The sequence below is a fragment of the Polyodon spathula genome, chromosome 51 (assembly GCF_017654505.1).
Source record: "Polyodon spathula isolate WHYD16114869_AA chromosome 51, ASM1765450v1, whole genome shotgun sequence".
Taxonomy (NCBI): domain Eukaryota; kingdom Metazoa; phylum Chordata; class Actinopteri; order Acipenseriformes; family Polyodontidae; genus Polyodon; species Polyodon spathula.
The window spans coordinates 1819330-1838618 of NC_054584.1; the positions used below are offsets into that span (position 1 = coordinate 1819330).

The following is a 19289-nucleotide window of genomic DNA, read 5'->3' on the forward strand; positions in this document are numbered from 1 at the left end:
TTAAAACTGTCGTGTTGCGGTTTGGCTTCCACACCCAAAGTTTTCAACCTTCGTTTTTGTCCCGCTCTGAAACTGTAAAACTGAACAATCGTCCCGGTTTTTTTTATTGTAATTTTTTTTTTTTTTAAATGAAGTACAAAACTATCCGTGTGTGCTGAGCAGTTTAAAGTAATGTATTAGCTAGCTATTAATCTCATCTCATTCACTCATCCTTTCGCTATAACGAACCCCTCGATAGCGAGGGTGTGCAGTACTTAACAAAAAACTGACAAATATTGAAAAATGTGACATTTGGGAATCTAACATGAAGTACTGTACTACAATTACGGCTTCCGGCAGACTTGCGATATCATTCTGTAATTTATACGATTACATGATGTTAAATAAAACATCTAAATTATGTTCACATAATGTTTTTTTTCTTTTTTTTTTATGTAAACCATTTGGTCATGGCTGTAGGTCTAGACGAATTGTTTCACATTTCACACTGTAGATATTTTAGATTAAAGTCATGAGGCAAAATATTAAAATGAATTGTGTCTGCTCTCTTTCAGCTATGAATAACATGGATAACACGATTGTAAGAGCATTTATTTATTCATTCATTTATTTTAAGAATACTGGATTGTAACTTTGAGGTCAGATTGCTAATATATATATATATATATATATATATATATATATATATATATATATATATATATATATATATAGATATAGAGATAGATAGATAGATAGATAGATAGATAGATAGATATATATAGATAGATAGATAGATATATAGATATTTGTCCTGTTAATCACAGTGCAATAATTTATTCAAATGTAAATTTCATCAAATGTTTACAGTTACTGAAATGTTTTGAAGTTCTGGTTAACATCTTTCTTAAAGTTTCCTTCAGTTTCCTCCCAGTTCCACCTGCTTTCATTACACGAAATTATGCAGAACCAGTGCTATTCACATAGCACCCAGGTCTAATTCTGGGTTTCAGAGCCTTCAATTATATATTAGGTCAATGATCAGGCACATGATTCAGTTGCAGCGTACCAGGAGTTAATCATCACAGGTATATCATCTGCTAATTCACATAGAATTTAATGATTTAGACATCACTGAAAACATAACATCATTTAGATATTTTAATTAACATCAAAGAAACAAAACAATTATTATCAATATGTTAACGTAACATTATTCAGCAGGTTTCATTCGACATTATCAAGCAAAATGTGTTCATTCAATGGGGTGATGCAACACTTTGACCGTAGCTGTCGGTTAGTCCTCACTATCGGTCTAACTTGTTCCAATTGTGCCGATCGGTTATTAAACTAATTACCGGGATCAGCTGTTTGGTACGCAGCAACCAGGATTACCTTAGTACAGATTTGCAGAGTTTTCTAGCCTGCATTTCTGTCCACTTGATGTGGACTAAATCACTGGTACACTGTAATTGACCCCATGAGTTTGATATTAAAAACATTGTTTTCAACTTCCTTCTGCATGAACAACTTCTGCTAATAAACCCACAGGCACAGATGAGACATTCATGCTGTGAAGAGATGAGTGATCAGTGCAGAACATATTTATTTAAATAACTAAACAAAGGAAAGTCTTGAACCCAGGACTAACTGCAGGGCTACTTTGAGTTACCAACAGTATAGAAATTATCAAATTAATGAATTTTATGAAAATAATTACAGAAAATAATACCAGGAAAGCAGACCTTCCCCATAGCTATGGAGAGCTGTGTGCTATATATATGAGTCCCTTTTGGAACTGTAACATGTCATGAAGTGTGTCATTGAGTAAAGATATGGAAAATGGATTCCACTGGTCAGACATCAGATTCGTTACATTTTCTTTCAATTGAGAACCTGTCAGTCACTTTAAACTTAAATTAAGCAACAAAAACGACTCTAGTGTGCTTCATGTCAGATTGGATGATTGCAAAGGGGGTTGTGTGGGTTAACCACTGTGGTTTGTCTGAGCTCAAAGCTACACAGTCGACAGAGGAGTCCTGCATTTGCACAGCAATAGGAGCTGCACCTCTATGACCTGACCGGTTTTACTTTATACCTGATATGAACTTGTAATATAGGTGCATCTCTCTGTTGCAAGTCATATTTAGCAGAGCTGAAGACTTTGGTTGAGGGCTGACAGGCTGTTCTTAATCGTTAGGTTCTTTCTTTTTCAAGAATGCCTGGAATGAAATAGAGCTGATAATCATTAAAGGGGGGCTGCATCGAAGATAACATACACTGTAATACAAAGTTAACAAACAACGTATGAGTTTGTGAAAACAGGGAATACCGCTATCCTGTCTTTACACTGTGTAACCTTTCTGTTCAAATAAATTAGCATCAAACCTCTTCTGTTTTTTTTTTCCAGATAACAAAAGTAGACAAAAATAGGTATATTAAGAACCAGTCGGATGACAGTCTGCCTGATATTGTGATAGTTCTACGTAAAAAAGGTAAAGCCAAAACCAACTTTGTTTACACGATACAAATAGTGTTGAGGTAACAGAAAGGCAAATCATGCAGTTCATTTAGAAAGCTGTGAAAAAGCAGAGACCAGCTTTCAAATGTTCACATTCGGAAGCATCTCTCATGCATTGTGATTGGTGTTTCATGAGCAAATGCATCTCAACCAATAACAGTGCTTGCTTCATGGTTCTCAGAGGTCTGAGTTTTGAGATCAGTCAGCTATTAGCAACAGGCAAGCATTGAGAGACTGAATTTTGTAAATGTTCTCATGTTCTTATATTCAAAGTATCTCAGTGACAGTGCTATTTTATCTCCCTTCACCACACTCTTCTCATTGGAAAGCCATATACTGCATGTGACAAGAAAACTCCAGAATTGACTGAGGTGCAGAGATACAATAAAATGACAATCAGTGCAGCTAGTTTCCAACCTTATTTCAAAAACAGCCAGTCACAGCATCTCAATATATAAAGCCTACCTTGTTAACACATGATCAAACATCAATTGAATAATAAAATATATGTTCAGATGTGCGCAGATATATAGTTTTAAATTGAATCCCCCATTTTGTATCTTTGTTTAGCTCAATCTGCTGCACTGCACACATCTAAACAAGAAACTGGAGCACACCTCCTGATGAGAGAGATTCTGGGCTCCCTGCTGCCTGCTGGATCCCTTCAGCCTTCCTCTCCAGCATTGCACCAGCCGGGTCTGAGGGTAAGAAACAGGCGCGCTACAGGTTTGCAGGGAAGCAGCACACTGCCTTTAGAGTATACCAGCCAAAATGGTGTGCACAGTCATTCAGCACTGTTCCCATGTTCTTCCCATGGTTATATTGTGGATTTACCATCGTTTACCATGGCTTGCCTTGGTTTGTAATACTTTACAATACCTCTTTGGGATTTACAATTCTTACTCAGGCTTTACCTGGCTTTCATTAATTCTGTAGTACTCTTTGCTATGCTTTTACTGTGCTAAACTTTCATAATTAATTTTGCATTACTGTTTGAGGTTGTAGTTGGTAAAATGTTTCTGTCGAGACTTGCCTCAGGATAGCTATAAAGACTTTAATCATTTTGCGACACAAAAAACTACACAATACGATTAGTCTCATCAGTTTGAGAGGATTTCAAAAGCATAAATAAAAACGCTGATCAATATATTTTTTAAAAATCTTATTAATGTCACTATATCAAGGTGTTTGAAATGGATTGGGTTTGGTTTTCTCCTCAGGAGTCATGAAATCATAAACTGCAATTACAGCATTCAGCCCCCAGGTGGCATGTATTCAAAATCTCACTGAAATAATAAAAGTAGAACAAATGGAGCAACATTAGCCCACATGATTCAAATCAGAATTACCACACAGACAGGACATTGCATTGGGAATGTTTTCAGGAGTTTGTTCTGCTATACTATATACTTAATAATCTAACTCTTGTTTTTTTTTTTATGTTTTTCAGGAACCTTCAGTATATCAAAGTGCCCGGAAGCAGTTTACAGATAGTAACATGGCACCAGGTCAGGGGCTTTCCATCAGCCCGCACATACAGTCATAGAGAGTGTTTCAGATACACACTGCTAACCAGATTTTTACATTGTACTTTGTATCTGAGTGTTATTGAAGTTATGGATGGATCTATTATATTGTGTAATCCAGCACATAGTTAAATGCTGCTGCTTTGTTTTTTTGGGTTTTTTTTTTTTTGTGATGGCAATAATTATTTTAAGAACTTCTCCGCTACAAATGTACTGCAGTAAAAGCACAGTAAAGTGTAAGACCAAGATGTTGCCAGAACGTTTAGGAATAGACACACCTTGATGCAGTCATCCATACGTGATCGATCAGCTGTGCTGTATAGCAGGTCTGCATCAGCTGTGCTGTATAGTGGGTCTGCATCAGTGTGATCAGCTGTGCTGTATAGCAGGGTCTACATCAGCGTGATCAGCTGTGCTGTATGGAAGGTCTGCATCAGTGTGATCAGCTGTGCTGTATGGAAGGTCTGCATCAGTGTGATCAGCTGTGCTGTATAGCAGGTCTGCATCAATGTGAGCAGCTGTGCTGTATGGAAGGTCTACACCAGTTTGCAATGATTGTGGTTTGAAGACAAGTCTCAAACCAGTCTTGAAAGTGTTTAATTTGGGAGTTTGCTGTCCCGTCCGGTCACCATAGTAGATCCTTTTTATATCTTCAGATTGGTAGTCAGAAAACATAGGAGTGCTTCACAATTTCACTTATCTTCTTGAGCAATCGAGAGGTAAATAAAATATGAATAAGTATGGCTTTGTTAGAAAGATAGCTCTGTTTTCTCAAGAGGGTTCTGTTCTGTGTACCAGTTACTGGCTTTAACTTGTACACAATGAGAGGGTCTAGAACTGTTTGAAATCTTTAAAAGTTAGTCTAACTTTTGGGGGGGGGAATCCAGGAGGGCCACAAACTCATACTTTTATAGCTTTGGCTTCTAGACTACACCTGCAGGCAGGAAATGAAAGGCCACTGTGGCACATGACTTTCAGGAATGGCAAGCAACTACTGACCGGCCTGCTGTAAGTGCAGTTGGAAGCGGCTAGTGAAACGGGAAGATGGTGGCTGCAGAGGATTGTGATGTCTGAACAGCATCAGTCAATGCACACAATATTCAATCGATACAATCCAATCACTGAATGCAGCTAGTGAGCTACAACACTGCGTCCAAAGTTGGATTCCTATGTTTTGGTTTTCTTTTACATATTTTTACTTGTCTAATAATAATTGAAAATGTTTGAAACGTCAGCAAGTTTACCGACCATAGACAGCCAATGATAAAAAAAAATAAATAAAATAAAGCAGTCAATATTGTAGTTTCACACTATCCATAGCTTCAAACACTCAAGCACAGATTCTAAGGTAAAACTTACAACGTAGTAGTTTCTCATTACTTTACAGTAACGGTAGCTGGTTAGCTTTTCCAGTTAACAGATCTGTAACTTATTGCAATTGTCTAAGCAAGTCCATCTGAAGGACTTTAATTGTGATGTCATTTGAATTAGAAAGTTGGTGCAAAACTTTCCAGCGTGTTTGTGTATTTAAACAGCTAGTCTTTGGGGACATGTTCAGTATCTTCCTCTATGTAAAGAGTTCAAGAAACAAGATGAATTTGATTATTAGAAAACATCACAGTCAACCAGTTACCAGAGTTACCTCGTGTTTTACAGAGTTTATTAAGATCGTTTTTATCAAGCAATTGATGAAAACTGTCAGCTGAACCCTAATTTTGTTGATCCACCAACAGACTTCCAAAACTATATCCGAAGGAAGAGAAGTGAAGTGTTTGATAAATTCATCAACCGACAGAAAAGCACAGGATTGAAGGCCGACATGAGAAGTGAAGAAAAAGAAGACAACTTGAGAAATGTAACTAAAGCATGCAAAGTGGACATTTAGAGGAAAGCACGAGAAAGATTTGCTGAGACGAAACCAACGCTAACAAAAGATTCACAGCAAAAGAACAACAGGAGACAATTCAGCATAGAGGAGATTAAAAATAAATGACTAAAAAGAGGAGGAAGGTGGGAGGAAGGGAAGGTAATCTTTGCTAAAATGAATGGGATTATAAACAAGGCACCCAAGCACCTTCAAGCACATCGGCACATTCTTTACTTAAAAGAGTTACTGACAGGAGGGTTGTATATCCAGGCATGAGAATCAAGAGGAGGGTATTAAACACAGGAATGGAGGAGGAGTAAACTTCAACAGAGCAGATAATTCAAGAGAGTCCCGAGGATGCTGAGGTGACAGGGAGGCGGGGGGTCTACATTACAGGATGCCCACAGGTTTGCTAAAGAACAACACTGATTTTATGATGTAAAAAGTCTCGGAACAGAAAATATGAATACTTTTTATGTTTTAATGTTAATATGAATAAAAAACCAACAGTAAGAAATGTCATTCTGTCACATTTCCTGAAAAATTAGTTGAATTGAATGAGCAAATGTGTACGAATGCATTGTCCTTGCTCAAAAAAAAACATAATCACCTGCCTGTCCACCTAGCTTTCTCTCTGCCTCTGCCTGTGTCTGTCTGTCTGTGTATATGCCTGCTTGCCTGTGTGTCTGTACATCTGTCTGCCTGTCTGTCTCTGTCTGTGTGTTTGTCTGCCTGCCTGTCTGTGTGTCTGTAATTCAATATGTTACGTAACATTATTCAGTAGGTTTTATTCCACTTTATGAAGCAAAATGTGTTAATTCAGTGTGGTGATGCAACGCTTTTCGCCATAGCTGTAGTGGAATTTAGTCAAATCCTGCACTGTTATTGGTTGATTTCTGGTGTGTGATTTATAGTTCATTAACCCGTGGCAGTGTGTAGACCCATTGCCCTCGCTATGCTGCAGCACTGTTGCTGTGCCAGTGGCAGCTCACTCACTGTCTGTGGCATCTACGGCCACCTTGCTCTTCAGCAGAGTCGAGGGCTGCTTGCGTGTCGCTCCTCTTCACGGCTTCATGAAGCTCCTTCTCCAATCTCAACACTTCAAACAATACAACTTCCTTTTATATAACGCTCTTCATGTAGCGCACTTTACAATAAAACTAAAAATGACAAACAGCCAGAGTCCAAGCAATCCAGCTGAAAAATAAGCTAAACTCAAACAGATTGATTTCAAACTTTCAACTGAACCAGTATTCCTGCTATGATTTGGGATAGAGTTCCAAAGGCAGGGAGCTGAACTACTAAAGCTCCCCTCAGCCCTCCTGATTTCAGATGACTTCTAGGAGCTACCAGGCCAACATTGGCTGATCTCAGGGTACAATTAGGGGCATGATGTGCCAACAGTTCCTACAAATATGAAGGCCCTAAGCCATAAAGGGCCTTATAAGTAGTATTAGAATTTTAAAGTCGATCTTGATCTGAACAGGTTGCTGATGTAGTGATGTGAGTGTGGCGAGTGCGAGGCAGCACGCTGGCTGCAGCACTGTGAACCAGCTGGAGCCAATGCAGTTTAGAATCAGGAAGACCAGCAAACAAAGCATTGCCACACTGGCTGAGAAATACCAAAGGCATGAAGCAACATCTCAGTATCTTTACCGATAGAACGGATCTCAGTCTGACAGTGTTCCTCATATGATACAATGAGGCATTTGTAACTGAGCACATGTGGGTGTCCAAACACAGTTCTGGATCCACAGTGATTCCCACATTGTTCACAGTATGAGATGTGCTAATGGATGGTTTCAGGGGTTTCAGGCCTGAAATATTCAACGACGTGGGACAATAAACAGTTCACTGCTGTAATTTAGCAGTTTTCCCCCATGCTTTTCCCTTGGTTATACTATGCATTTACCATAACTTATTAAGATTTGCAGTGTGTGTATCATATCACACATATATATATATATATACAAAGTCAAACTGAAGAAGCACGTGATGAAAGGGAAATAAAAACAAATATCGCATATTAGTTACTTTTTGTATAGATTTATATATTCTTTATAAAATGAAAAAAGAATGGATGGCAGCTGATTGATTCATAATATACAAACTATTAATTACTGTCTTTCTTAAACTGAAAATTAGAAGCGCTGGGAAAGTTGCAGGTCCCTCACTGCGCTTTCTCGTAGTTCCACTGTTATTCAGCAGAGGGCTCTCGTCACACAGTTTCGAACGTGGCTGTTATGTGCTTAGAGAGCCCGGCAGTGACTGCTTCAACAGCATCAAATATGGTATGTTGATATACCGTGCTGTAACACAACATACAACTCCTAGCTGGACAATTGCTAACCAAGTGCACTGAGCTTAAAGCTTTCGCGATTTTTGCATGCAAATATAACGTGTCTAGTTTATTTCTATGAACTTTTTCCAAACAGTCACACTTCTATGCAATCTATTCTACATTGTAGTTTCAGCAGTAAGGACACAAGCTAAAGGAGTACATTTATAAACGACAAAGCTGTGTGACAGCTTCTTAAATTATATATATATATATATATATATATATATATATATATATATATATATATATATATATATATACTATCTACCCTATTCCTTTACCATGATATACTCGCAGTATTAGGGTTGAATGTACATTTTCTCCTCAAGTCTGCATCAATCACAACAAAGCCTAACAAGTAGACCTCTGTTGTCATGGTGACTGTTAGCTGGCCTGCGTCAAGCAGCAAACCCTTGTCCCTGACCCCAGTCTCACAGACATTCATTCAGCACACAAGGCAAGAGGTCTGGGTCAGGAGCACTCCACTCCTTCACAGAGGGGCCTGTCCTCACACACGCAGGGCAGAGGAGTGTGTGACGAGCGCAGCTACAAAGCGCCTCTGTGACTGTCAGTCAGTTCCACCACCAGCTTGGTCCGATACAAGAGCCCCAGTGTGTGGGGTCTGAGCCCCCATTGAGACCCTGTCCTGGCACAAAAGCAGACAGTCTCCCCCATTAACGCTGAGTGCTCACCAATCTAATGGAAGTGCCTTCCACTGTGATGATATCATTGCTCTGTGCTGTGGTAGCTCAAGGTCAGCCAAAGTGTTTACGAGGCTTCAGAATGGAACATTCATGACATGGGCATACTGCGAGCGTATAGGGGTGTAAAGGGGGTGCGAGTGTGCTGGGGTGTGCCTGTGTGTAGAGGGGGTGCGAGCGTGCTGGGGTGTGCCTGTGTGTAGAGGGGGTGCGAGCGTGCTGGGGTGTGTCTGTGTGTAGAGGGGGTGCGAGCGTGCTGGGGTGTGTCTGTGTCTGTGTGTAGAGGGGGTGTGAGCGTGCTGGGGTGTGTCTGTGTGTAGAGGGGGTGCGAGCGTGGTGGGGGGTGTGTCTGTGTGTAGAGGGGGTGCGAGCGTGCTGGGGTGTGTCTGTGTGTAGAGGGGGTGTGAGCGTGCTGGGGTGTGTCTGTGTGTAAAGGGGGTGCGAGCGTGCTGGGGTGTGTCTGTGTGTAAAGGGGGTGTGAGCGTGCTGTGTGTAGAGGGGGTGCGAGCGTGTGGGGTGTGTCTGTGTGTAGAGGGGGTGCGAGCGTGCTGGGGTGTGCTGTGTGTAGAGGGGGTGTGAGCGTGCTGGGGTGTGTCTGTGTGTAGAGGGGGTGCGAGCGTGCTGGGGTGTGTCTGTGTGTAGAGGGGGTGCGAGCGTGCTGGGGTGTGCCTGTGTGTAAAGGGGGTGCGAGCGTGCTGGGGTGTGCCTGTGTGTAGAGGGGGTGCGAGCGTGCTGGGGTGTGTCTGTGTGTAGAGGGGGTGCGAGCGTGGTGGGGTGTGTCTGTGTGTAGAGGGGGTGCGAGCGTGCTGGTGGTGTGTCTGTGTGTAGAGGGGGTGCGAGCGTGCTGGGGTGTGTCTGTGTGTAGGGGGTGCGAGCGTGCTGGGGTGTGTCTGTGTGTAGAGGGGGTGCGAGCGTGCTGGGGTGTGTCTGTGTGTAGAGGGGGTGCGAGTGTGCTGGGGTGTGCCTGTGTGTAGAGGGGGTGCGAGCGTGCTGGGGTGTGCTGTGTGTAGAGGGGGTGCGAGCGTGCTGGGTGTGTCTGTGTGTAGAGGGGGTGCGAGCGTGCTGGGGTGTGTCTGTGTGTAGAGGGGGTGCGAGCGTGTGCTGTGTGTGGGGTGTGTCTGTGTGTAGAGGGGGTGCGAGTGTGCGTGTGGGGTGTGTCTGTGTGTAGAGGGGGTGCGAGCGTAGAGGGGGTGTGAGGCTGGGGTGTGTCTGTGTGTAGAGGGGGTGCGAGCGTGCTGGGGTGTGTCTGTGTGTAGAGGGGGTGCGAGCGTGCTGGGGTGTGTCTGTGTGTAGAGGGGGTGCGAGCGTGCTGGGGTGGGGTGTGTCTGTGTGTAGAGGGGGTGCGAGCGTGCTGGGGTGTGTCTGTGTGTAGAGGGGGTGGAGCGTGCTGGAGTGTGTCTGTGTGTAGAGGGGGTGCGAGCGTGGTGGGGTGTGTCTGTGTGTAGAGGGGGTGCGAGCGTGCTGGGGTGTGTCTGTGTGTAGAGGGGGTGCGAGCGTGCTGGGGTGTGTCTGTGTGTAGAGGGGGTGCGAGCGTGCTGGGGTGTGTCTGTGTGTAGAGGGGGTGCGAGCGTGGTGGGGTGTGTCTGTGTGTAGAGGGGGTGCGAGCGTGGTGGGGTGTGTCTGTGTGTAGAGGGGGTGCGAGCGTGGTGGGGTGTGTCTGTGTGTAGAGGGGGTGCGAGCGTGCTGGGGTGTGTCTGTGTGTAGAGGGGGTGCGAGCGTGCTGGGGTGTGTCTGTGTGTAGAGGGGGTGCGAGCGTGGTGGGGTGTGTCTGTGTGTAGAGGGGGTGCGAGCGTGCTGGGGTGTGTCTGTGTGTGCTGGGGTGTGTCTGTGTGTAAAGGGGGTGCGAGCGTGCTGGGGTGTGTCTGTGTGTAGAGGGGGTGCGAGCGTGCTGGGGTGTGTCTGTGTGTAGAGGGGGTGCGAGCGTGCTGGGGTGTGTCTGTGTGTAGAGGGGGTGCGAGCGTGGTGGGGTGTGTCTGTGTGTAGGGGGTGCGAGCGTGCTGGGGTGTGCTGTGTGAGGGGGTGCGAGTGTGCTGGGGTGTGTCTGTGTGTAAAGGGGGTGCGAGTGTGCTGGGGTGTGTCTGTGTGTAAAGGGGGTGCGAGTGTGCTGGGGTGTGTCTGTGTGTAAAGGGGGTGCACCCTGACTCAGCAGCAGCCCATGTGTTTGTTTGTTTGTTCCAGGAGTCTGGCGGTTCAGAGTACATGCTGTACTGTGTCGTCTAGGAAGCAGACATCGGAATAATCTTTAATTGGGGACCTGCAGCACAGTGAGCCCAGTCCTGTCAATTACTGTCTGACAGCTGATCAATACACCAGGGCTGTTTGTGTAAAGAGTTGTATAACAGTGTCACCCTGTGTGCTGGGTGCTGTACCCTGCCTGGTCAGTTCATTGGGACGTGTGGGCGTGTTCTCTGGTGTACCCCGGGCTCCTCCAGTGCTCTGGAAGCTGAACAAATGCTGCAGTTTACTGAAGTATCACTGCAGGTCAAGCCATCCAACAATGCTGATGGCAGTGACTACTGGCAGGATGATAATGCACCATCCACAGCTTCAAACGGGGGTCAATTGGCTTTTTTTACATTGCATGGAGTTTGCATCATTCAGAGTGTTCTGGGTGGGGCTGGCAGAGCTGAAAAGTTGTCACATGATCTGAATGTTCAGTCCCGGATCTTAGGGTTCTCCAGGCGATTTAGAGAAAAATGATAAAATCTCAATATTGGAGCAACAGGACCCAATTAGAGCACGCTGTCCCCAGGCTGGGAGGGCAGGGTTAGAGCACGCTGTCACTTGGCTGGGAGGGGAGGATTAGAGCACCCTGTCACCTGGCTGGGAGGGGGGGTTAGAGCACACTGTCCCCAGGCTGGGAGGGCAGGGTTAGAGCACCCTGTCATCTGGCTGGGAGAGGGGGTTAGAGCACGCTGTCACCTGGCTGGGAGGGAATGGTTAGAGCATGCTGTCATCTGGCCGTGTTGTTCCTATCTGATTCACACACTGAGGGATTACATGAACCTTCATCCCCTAACCCTGTGTGAGCACATGCTCCGCTCCCGTGGCTCTCTCTGCAATCCGGACTCACAAACTCAGAGGGACCAGGGATGTTTTTTCTTATTACTTGCAATGACTTTTTAAGCCGATACCCAATTCACTTAAAATGACATTTGATTCTCTTGATTGTCTTTGTATGACTTGGGAAAGAGCTTTAAATGGATTTTAAAGACCCAGCCCTTAATATTACTGTTGCCTTAATGTGTATGATATTTGTGATCATTCTGAGTGTGTGTGTGTGTGTGGCAATGTATGTGTGTGTGAGTGTCAGTGTTTTGTGGCAGTGTGTGTGTGGCAGTGTGTGTGTGTGTCAGTGTGTGTGTGTGTGTGTGTGTGTGTGTGTGTGTCAGTGTGTGTGTGTGTGTCGGTGTCAGTGTGTGTGTGTGTGTGTGTGGGGGGGGCTAATCAAGCTGGTAATAAAACCTGGAATGGGTGAAACTGCTGTGCAATAGGAGTCTTATTTCCATTACTGATGATATTCGTGTCACAATAAAAACCGATTGAAACATCATAAAAAGTTAAGGAAATTAGAAAAAATAAGAACTGGAATGCTAGTAGACTGGAGCGCACTGTTAAAATATCAACACTGAGCTGCAACAACAGCCACTGTATCATTGAGAGGTAGAGAAAAGTGACCTTTAATGGGTTAATAACCAAGGGGTGAAGAGAGCTCTTAATAACACTGCTCCAGGTCTTATATACTGCACGGCTGCTGACAGTGGAGCACATTGCAGCCGGGTGCATCTGCTTCATTTTCTAATGTAGTTTCAGCTCAGTGGATTGTGTGCATTGCCTCTGTTATTAATCCCCTTTAAACACATTAGCTGGCAGAGTAATGGAGGCTGTGAGGGTTGGTTAATTGCAGCCTGTCTCTGCTGCACTTAGAGCAGGTATACAATTCCCTCTGATCAGACTCCCAGTCAATATCCTCTCTAATGCAGGAGGTGATATGAAACCACATTCCCAGCCACGGGGCCATTCAAATAACACTGAGAACAGACAGCTCAGCATTGCCTATGCCTCTAATATCTGAAGGACCTGCCCAAATCTCATCATAGTGATTGCCACGCACATCCACTCACTGTCGACTGCGCAGATTATTTAGCAAATGTGTTTTCAGTTTAAAACATGATCTCTGGTGCTCCACTAGATTAAAGGAATCTGTTTGTAAGCTTCATGGTAGTCTCACTTCCTAGGCCACCTGGAGAGTGAAACTGTTCCCGCCCCTTCAGGACCGTCCCTTTCCTGTCAGTACCCAACCAGCTGCTTCCCCCAATGACTGACATACTTTGCAGCCAGTCAGAGGCCTTCCCGCTGAAGACACTGCTGAGGTGAAAGGAACAAGGAAGTGAAGCAGTAGCAGACTTCCTGGAAGACAAGGCAAGCAAACTGAGAAGCTTCTTTATTTTATTTTTTTTTACTTAGACATCTCCAGTGGTTTTTACCGCAACCCTGCTGCAACCCCCTGGCGACTCGAGAGACAGAGACTGGAGCACAAACATGTTCCTGCCAATCTGTCAATTTTCACACTGTGGATCCACAGCGATGTCACCAGACCTATAGTGCCGGAGGACAACACAGATCTGAATGGCTGCACTGCAGACCCGCAGGTGCCCTATCAGCCACAGGGGGCGCTGGTGCGCGGTGAACCATGGATTGCCCTGCCGACCTAAGCCCTCTCTACCCGGGCGGCGCTCAGACAATTGTGCGCCGCCCCTAGGAACCCCCAGTCACAGCCGGCAGTGTCACAGCCTCGATTTGAACCTGCGATCTCCAGGCTATGGGGCTCTGAGAACTTTCTTAACCCAGCGCAATACCAGACGCCATGTTTAAAATGAAAAAACACAAGTTTGATAACGCATGTGCTGCTTTCAGAACTGAGATGTAGTGAAGGGAAGCGCAGGACAGGCAAGCTCTTGCAATTCTGTAGTTAGATACAAGCCTTCTAGATTATGTAAAACTGGACATGTGCATTGTGAGTTAATAGTTAATATTATGAACCTATTTATACACTAATAAAAAAATAAACCCTGAACTTGTTAAAAGTTTAAAAAGTTCCTTTAAATAGCTGAACCCCATTTCAACAGCAGAGCTTGGAGCTGGCAATTCAAGCACAGGTCTGATGTTTGCTGGGTTTTTTTTTTAATCCTTTAATAAATAGGTCACTATATATTAGCTAACCGTTAACATGATTTGTTAATATGTCAGTGAGAGAGTTATTTACAGAGTCTAAGGTTAAAACTGTTAGAAACTAAGGCAAATAGATGTATGTTTTAGCCTCAATCTCAACTGTTTTGAAGTTATGGACTTTTATTTTGAATGTGTTGCGAAATATAGAAAACTTCTGGTGGCAGCTACTGTCTATTGTATAACTTCTATATAGAGTCAGATAGCCAAGGAAGAGATGCATTACTCTCTCCCCCTCCCTCCTCATCTACCCTCTCCCTTCTTCCCTCCTTCAGTCCTCTTCTACCCTATCTTACCTCCTCCCATCTTTCTCTACCTCCCTCTCTCCCCACCCCCTTCCTTCTCCCCCTCCTCCTCCCCCAGCACCTAGCTGTGTCTGCCTGAACCAGCCAGTCAGAGCGCTCCGCCAGCATCAAGCCTTATAAGGAGAAGATGGACCAATAAAATCTGAGAGTCCTACAGCAGTGTGGGGCTTTGCATCGCTTTGTGACAGGAGGGAGAGAGAGGCACACACACAACTTCCCATTTTCACAGTTTACAAACTGCTCTGTGTTTCTCAGTGCATTTCTCACACACTCTGCTGAATCCGGTCTATCATACAAACAAGAGAAACACAATCTCAGCTTGATCAGAGGCAGCCATCCAACACTGAAGAACACATTGCAAGTGATTCAATCGAAATTAAAAACAGACAACACATTGATATGAGTTTACCGAATCTGATTATCTGGATTATGTGTCATTAAAAGTGCCCCATACTTAGAGAACACTCGTTTAGCTTCATGGCTCCAACTCTCTGGAACTCACTCCCAGCTTTGGTGCATGATGCTCCCACCGTCGCTTGCTTTAAATCAGCTCTCAAGACCCACCTCTTCTCTCTTGCTTTCCATGCTCTTTAAGCCTGATATCTGCTATTAGCTGCTGTGTTGCTGCTACTATTTCATGTATTATGCTATGATCATGTATTCTGCACTTTCCACTGTCCTCTATGAAAGGCGCTATATAAATGTGGCAATGTTGCAAGCTATACAAACGCACGCTCGCACACAGCACCTGATTGACAGTGCTATGGCAGGAGTCGCCGATGTATTGGATCATGTGCACCTTTCTGTTTGACATCTGAAACTGACTTCAGGAAGAAGAAGAAAAAAAAAAAACTATTTACACAAGCAAAGTTCAGTGTGAATTCAAAATTCTCCTGAAACATGCAAAACCATGCAAAGAAGGGCAGGTGCTTCTGCAGTGCACTTTGCATGAGAAAACAAAGCTCTTACTGCCAGGGGCCTGTGCCTGCTCTCCTGTATGCTGCTTTATAAATCAGCCACATACTGTATTCACAGTCAGTCTGTGTTTCTTATTGCAATCACTGAAATACTGTGTTAGTAAGTGTAGTGCCAGAAAAACAAACTCTGTCATAAGTGGCAGATCACTAGGGGGCGCTGAATCTCACTGCTGTACGGACACGGCTCTACCCTGTGTTACACTAGGGGGCGCTGAATCTCACTGCTGTACAGACACGGCTCTACCCTGTGTTACACTAGGGGGCGCTGAATCTCACTGCTGTACAGACACGGCTCTACCCTGTGTTACACTAGGGGGCGCTGAATCTCACTGCTGTGACATACCCTGTGTTACACTAGGGGGCGCTGAATCTCACTGCTGTACAGACACGGCTCTACCCTGTGTTACACTAGGGGGCGCTGAATCTCACTGCTGTACAGACACGGCTCTACCCTGTGTTACACTAGGGGGCGCTGAATCTCACTGCTGTACAGACACGGCTCTACCCTGTGTTACACTAGGGGGCGCTGAATCTCACTGCTGTACAGACATGGCTCTACCCTGTGTTACACATGTCTACTGCAGGAAACTGGAACCGAAGAGCAGCTCTCACAATAATCTAAGAATACTATAAAAATATATATTTTTTCATATATCATTTACATTTTTTATTTTTTAAATCACAGTTTGAAATGAACAAAAAATAAATCATTGTCTTTGCAGCTCTTGAATTGTAAGCAGTAATGTTTGGAAAACAAATACATACAAATCAGTGCAGGTTCTTACTACCCTCAAAATAATCAAATAAAAACCAAACAGACATCACAGTCCATGGAAAAAGAATAATAACAACAACAGCAATCACAGAAACAAACAGGAGCCAAGTACTGATTTACATTCCTAGAGAGAGAGAGAAACTGAGAGAGTTACAGGGAGAGACTGAGAGACAGAGCGAGAGAAACAGAAACAGAGACAGAGAGAGACAGACACAGAGAGAGAGACTGAGAGAGACATACACTGAGAGAGAGAGATTGAGAGACAGAGACACAGAGAGAGAGAGAGAGACAGAGAGAGATTGAGAGACAGACTGACAGAGCGACTGAGAGACAGAGAACAAGAGCGAGAAACAGAGAGAGAGAGAGAGAGAGGCTGGCTTAAGGACATTTGCAGCATGTAGATTTAGGAGTTGATAAGGCTGAGAAAGGGAAGCTCTTATCCTAACCTAACAGCCTCCCTGTGTTCTGACTGACAGGGCAGGCTTGAGGCTAAGAGAAAGGGTGCTCCCTCCGGTCCAGGGCAGGCTTGAGGCTAAGAGAAAGGGTGCTCCCTCCGGTCCAGGGCAGGTTTGAGGCTAAGAGAAAGGGTGCTCCCTCCAGTCCAGGCCAGGTACTGAATGATTGGCTGAGATGTGAAAATGGTCCCAACATGAATGAAAAGGAGGCCAAAAACAGCTGTCAATTTTTAAGTCCTGCTTCCATGGAGCAATTTTTGAGGCTCAAACCAAGAAGCTTCAACCAGCAGCTGAATGAAAGTAAAATAAGACCACAAATACAAATAAAATCCAAACTTATTTCATATCCCCAATGCTACAAGATCACAGGTCCTTGGACCAAAAGCAGCCATGTATACAGCATGTTCCCAGAACGAAAGCCTCTGCACAAATACACCCAACAAGAACCCAGTGAGCTGCAACTCACAGTGACAGGCATGCTCTCGATATGCCAGGGACCGGAGACCTGCCTGGAGGTGCAATACACATTCTAACATGATCAGGAAAGCGCTAGAAAACAGTCAGGGATTGGCTGGGGAAGAAACACTTACACCTCCCACATACTTTCTTTTAAACTTTATTGAGACTTAATGAATTTCAGTTTAAAAAAAACTCATCTGATTGTAAGTATTCGGAGAAAAGTCTCTTGATTCATTTCACATTCATCTGAAAGCTGAAGTAACAGCCGATGTAATTGGACTGGATGTCTCTACATTCTCCTCACTAGCTCATGCTGTTTGCAATCCTGCTGACTGGCTCTGGGTCCTGTTGCTCCAACACAGTCAGCCTTCTTCTCAGAATCTGTCTTCAGCTGGCTTGCTTTGTGCTTGTATGGAGAATCCTTATTGCCAGGCACACAAGAGCCTCCCTCCTACACATCATGTGACAGTGGGACCTTTCAACTGTCAAAGCTGGGAGTGAAACGCTGAGGAAAAAGCACAACCCACGCTGACTCAGCCCTAAGATGAAATAATGACGCAAACCGCAAGAACAAAGAACACACAGGATTCCTCTCTCCCCAAACAGCAGCAAGCCCTGTGCACAGCATGTTAATAAAGGACACTCAGGCAGCAACAGGTCTCTGCGTGTTTCCATACACATTCACAATGACTTCTGCACAGCTCTCTGTCGGAGTCATGGACATTTTGGGTTTTTTGTATGTATCAGGGTTATTTAATGGCAGGCTGGCTGCATTTTGGAAGAACCTGAAATAGCTTTTCAAGTCAGCTCTGCAGGTTTGGACAAGGTTCTCCCCAAGCCTCTTCAATAGTATAATTCAGTGCATTGTAAAACCACAGCAGAGAATAAAGGGAAAAGAAATCACAAGAGGTCAATTACACTGAGCGGCTATTGTGGGCAAGCCTTACTTGGGATGTAATTATAAGCTGTGCTATAGAAAGGCATAGCAATATAAAAGATTAACATGGACTGCACTTTCAAAAGTTCTCCTCTGCTTATCCTATGGGATTGTTCCCTGTGCATTTCCCATAGCTTCCCACAGCCTGCCATATGCTTTTCATAGCTCTCAGGGCGATCATGCTGGGTTGATTGGTACCCAAAGGGATTTCACAATACAAAGCCCTACAGGCAGGCTTTTTGTTCTGTTTTTCCTGATTTATTTCCACACACCTTTCAAAGGGACCCCATGTGTATCTGGAATTCACCCTGGGACTGTTGTTCTCCCTCCCTCTACCATCCTGAATGCAAAGTTGCCTCCCTTCTGGGTTCAGCCAATAGGTGGCCACCCTTCAAGCTATGGTCCAATCAGATGGAAGCGTGTGACATCACAAAGGCGGTAGGAGATGGATAAGTGCTCCATGCAACACAGGGAGAGAGTGGGAGAGAGGCATCACTATATCATGGTCACTCACTGGCTGGTCTAGCCTGAGTTAAAATCAGTCGTGTCCGTTTCCATTGGCTGCAGACTGGGATCAGCATGGTTCCACTGGGACTCTGTCTGACACACTCTGATACTGGAATGAGAGGAGTTTTGCAGACTGGTTTCAGATCTAGTTCTCAGCATTTTTGTTCTCACGTGCATGACTAACAGACTCAAACACAAGCCCTCTCTTCTCTCTTTCTCTTTGCATCGTTTTATACAATAAAAAGTTCTTTTTTACACAAGTGCATTTAATCAGAATGCTCAAAAGTTTCCAGACAGCATCACCGTTGAGTTTGTTCAAAGCCCTTATTTGAAGGCATTGGTTAAATTGACATGGAAAATAACACATACAAAATAATACTGTACAAAATATTCAATATATTAAAAATATACTTTGGAAGATGAATTCTTAGCTTCTCATGGTAAATGTCCATCCAGTTTGCTGTTCTCGTTTGTTTCTTACAGAAAGAAGCAGCCAGTACACACTACCCTCTGACAAGTACTGGGACAGTAATGGGGGTTGTGCATACAGACCTGTCTACTGAAATACGCAAGACCACAGGAGGAAGACTCCTTTAACCTTCAACCAAAATATCTTTCAGTATTTCCTCCTTATAGAAATCAGTCTCTGCTACTGAAAAACACCAACGACTGCCAGAATGGAATCTCATTCAAAAGTGAAGTCCTGTATG

The 19289-nt window shown here is 44.2% G+C and overlaps 1 long non-coding RNA gene across 1 annotated transcript; it reads left to right on the forward strand.

Moving 5' to 3' along the window:
- Nucleotides 1-1922: 1922 nt before the first annotated feature.
- On the forward strand, nt 1923-6365 carry LOC121307024. Its single transcript, XR_005948264.1, has 4 exons — nt 1923-2474; nt 3071-3204; nt 3951-4008; nt 5760-6365. It is a non-coding gene; the product is annotated as an uncharacterized LOC121307024 (long non-coding RNA).
- Nucleotides 6366-19289: the final 12924 nt, after the last annotated feature.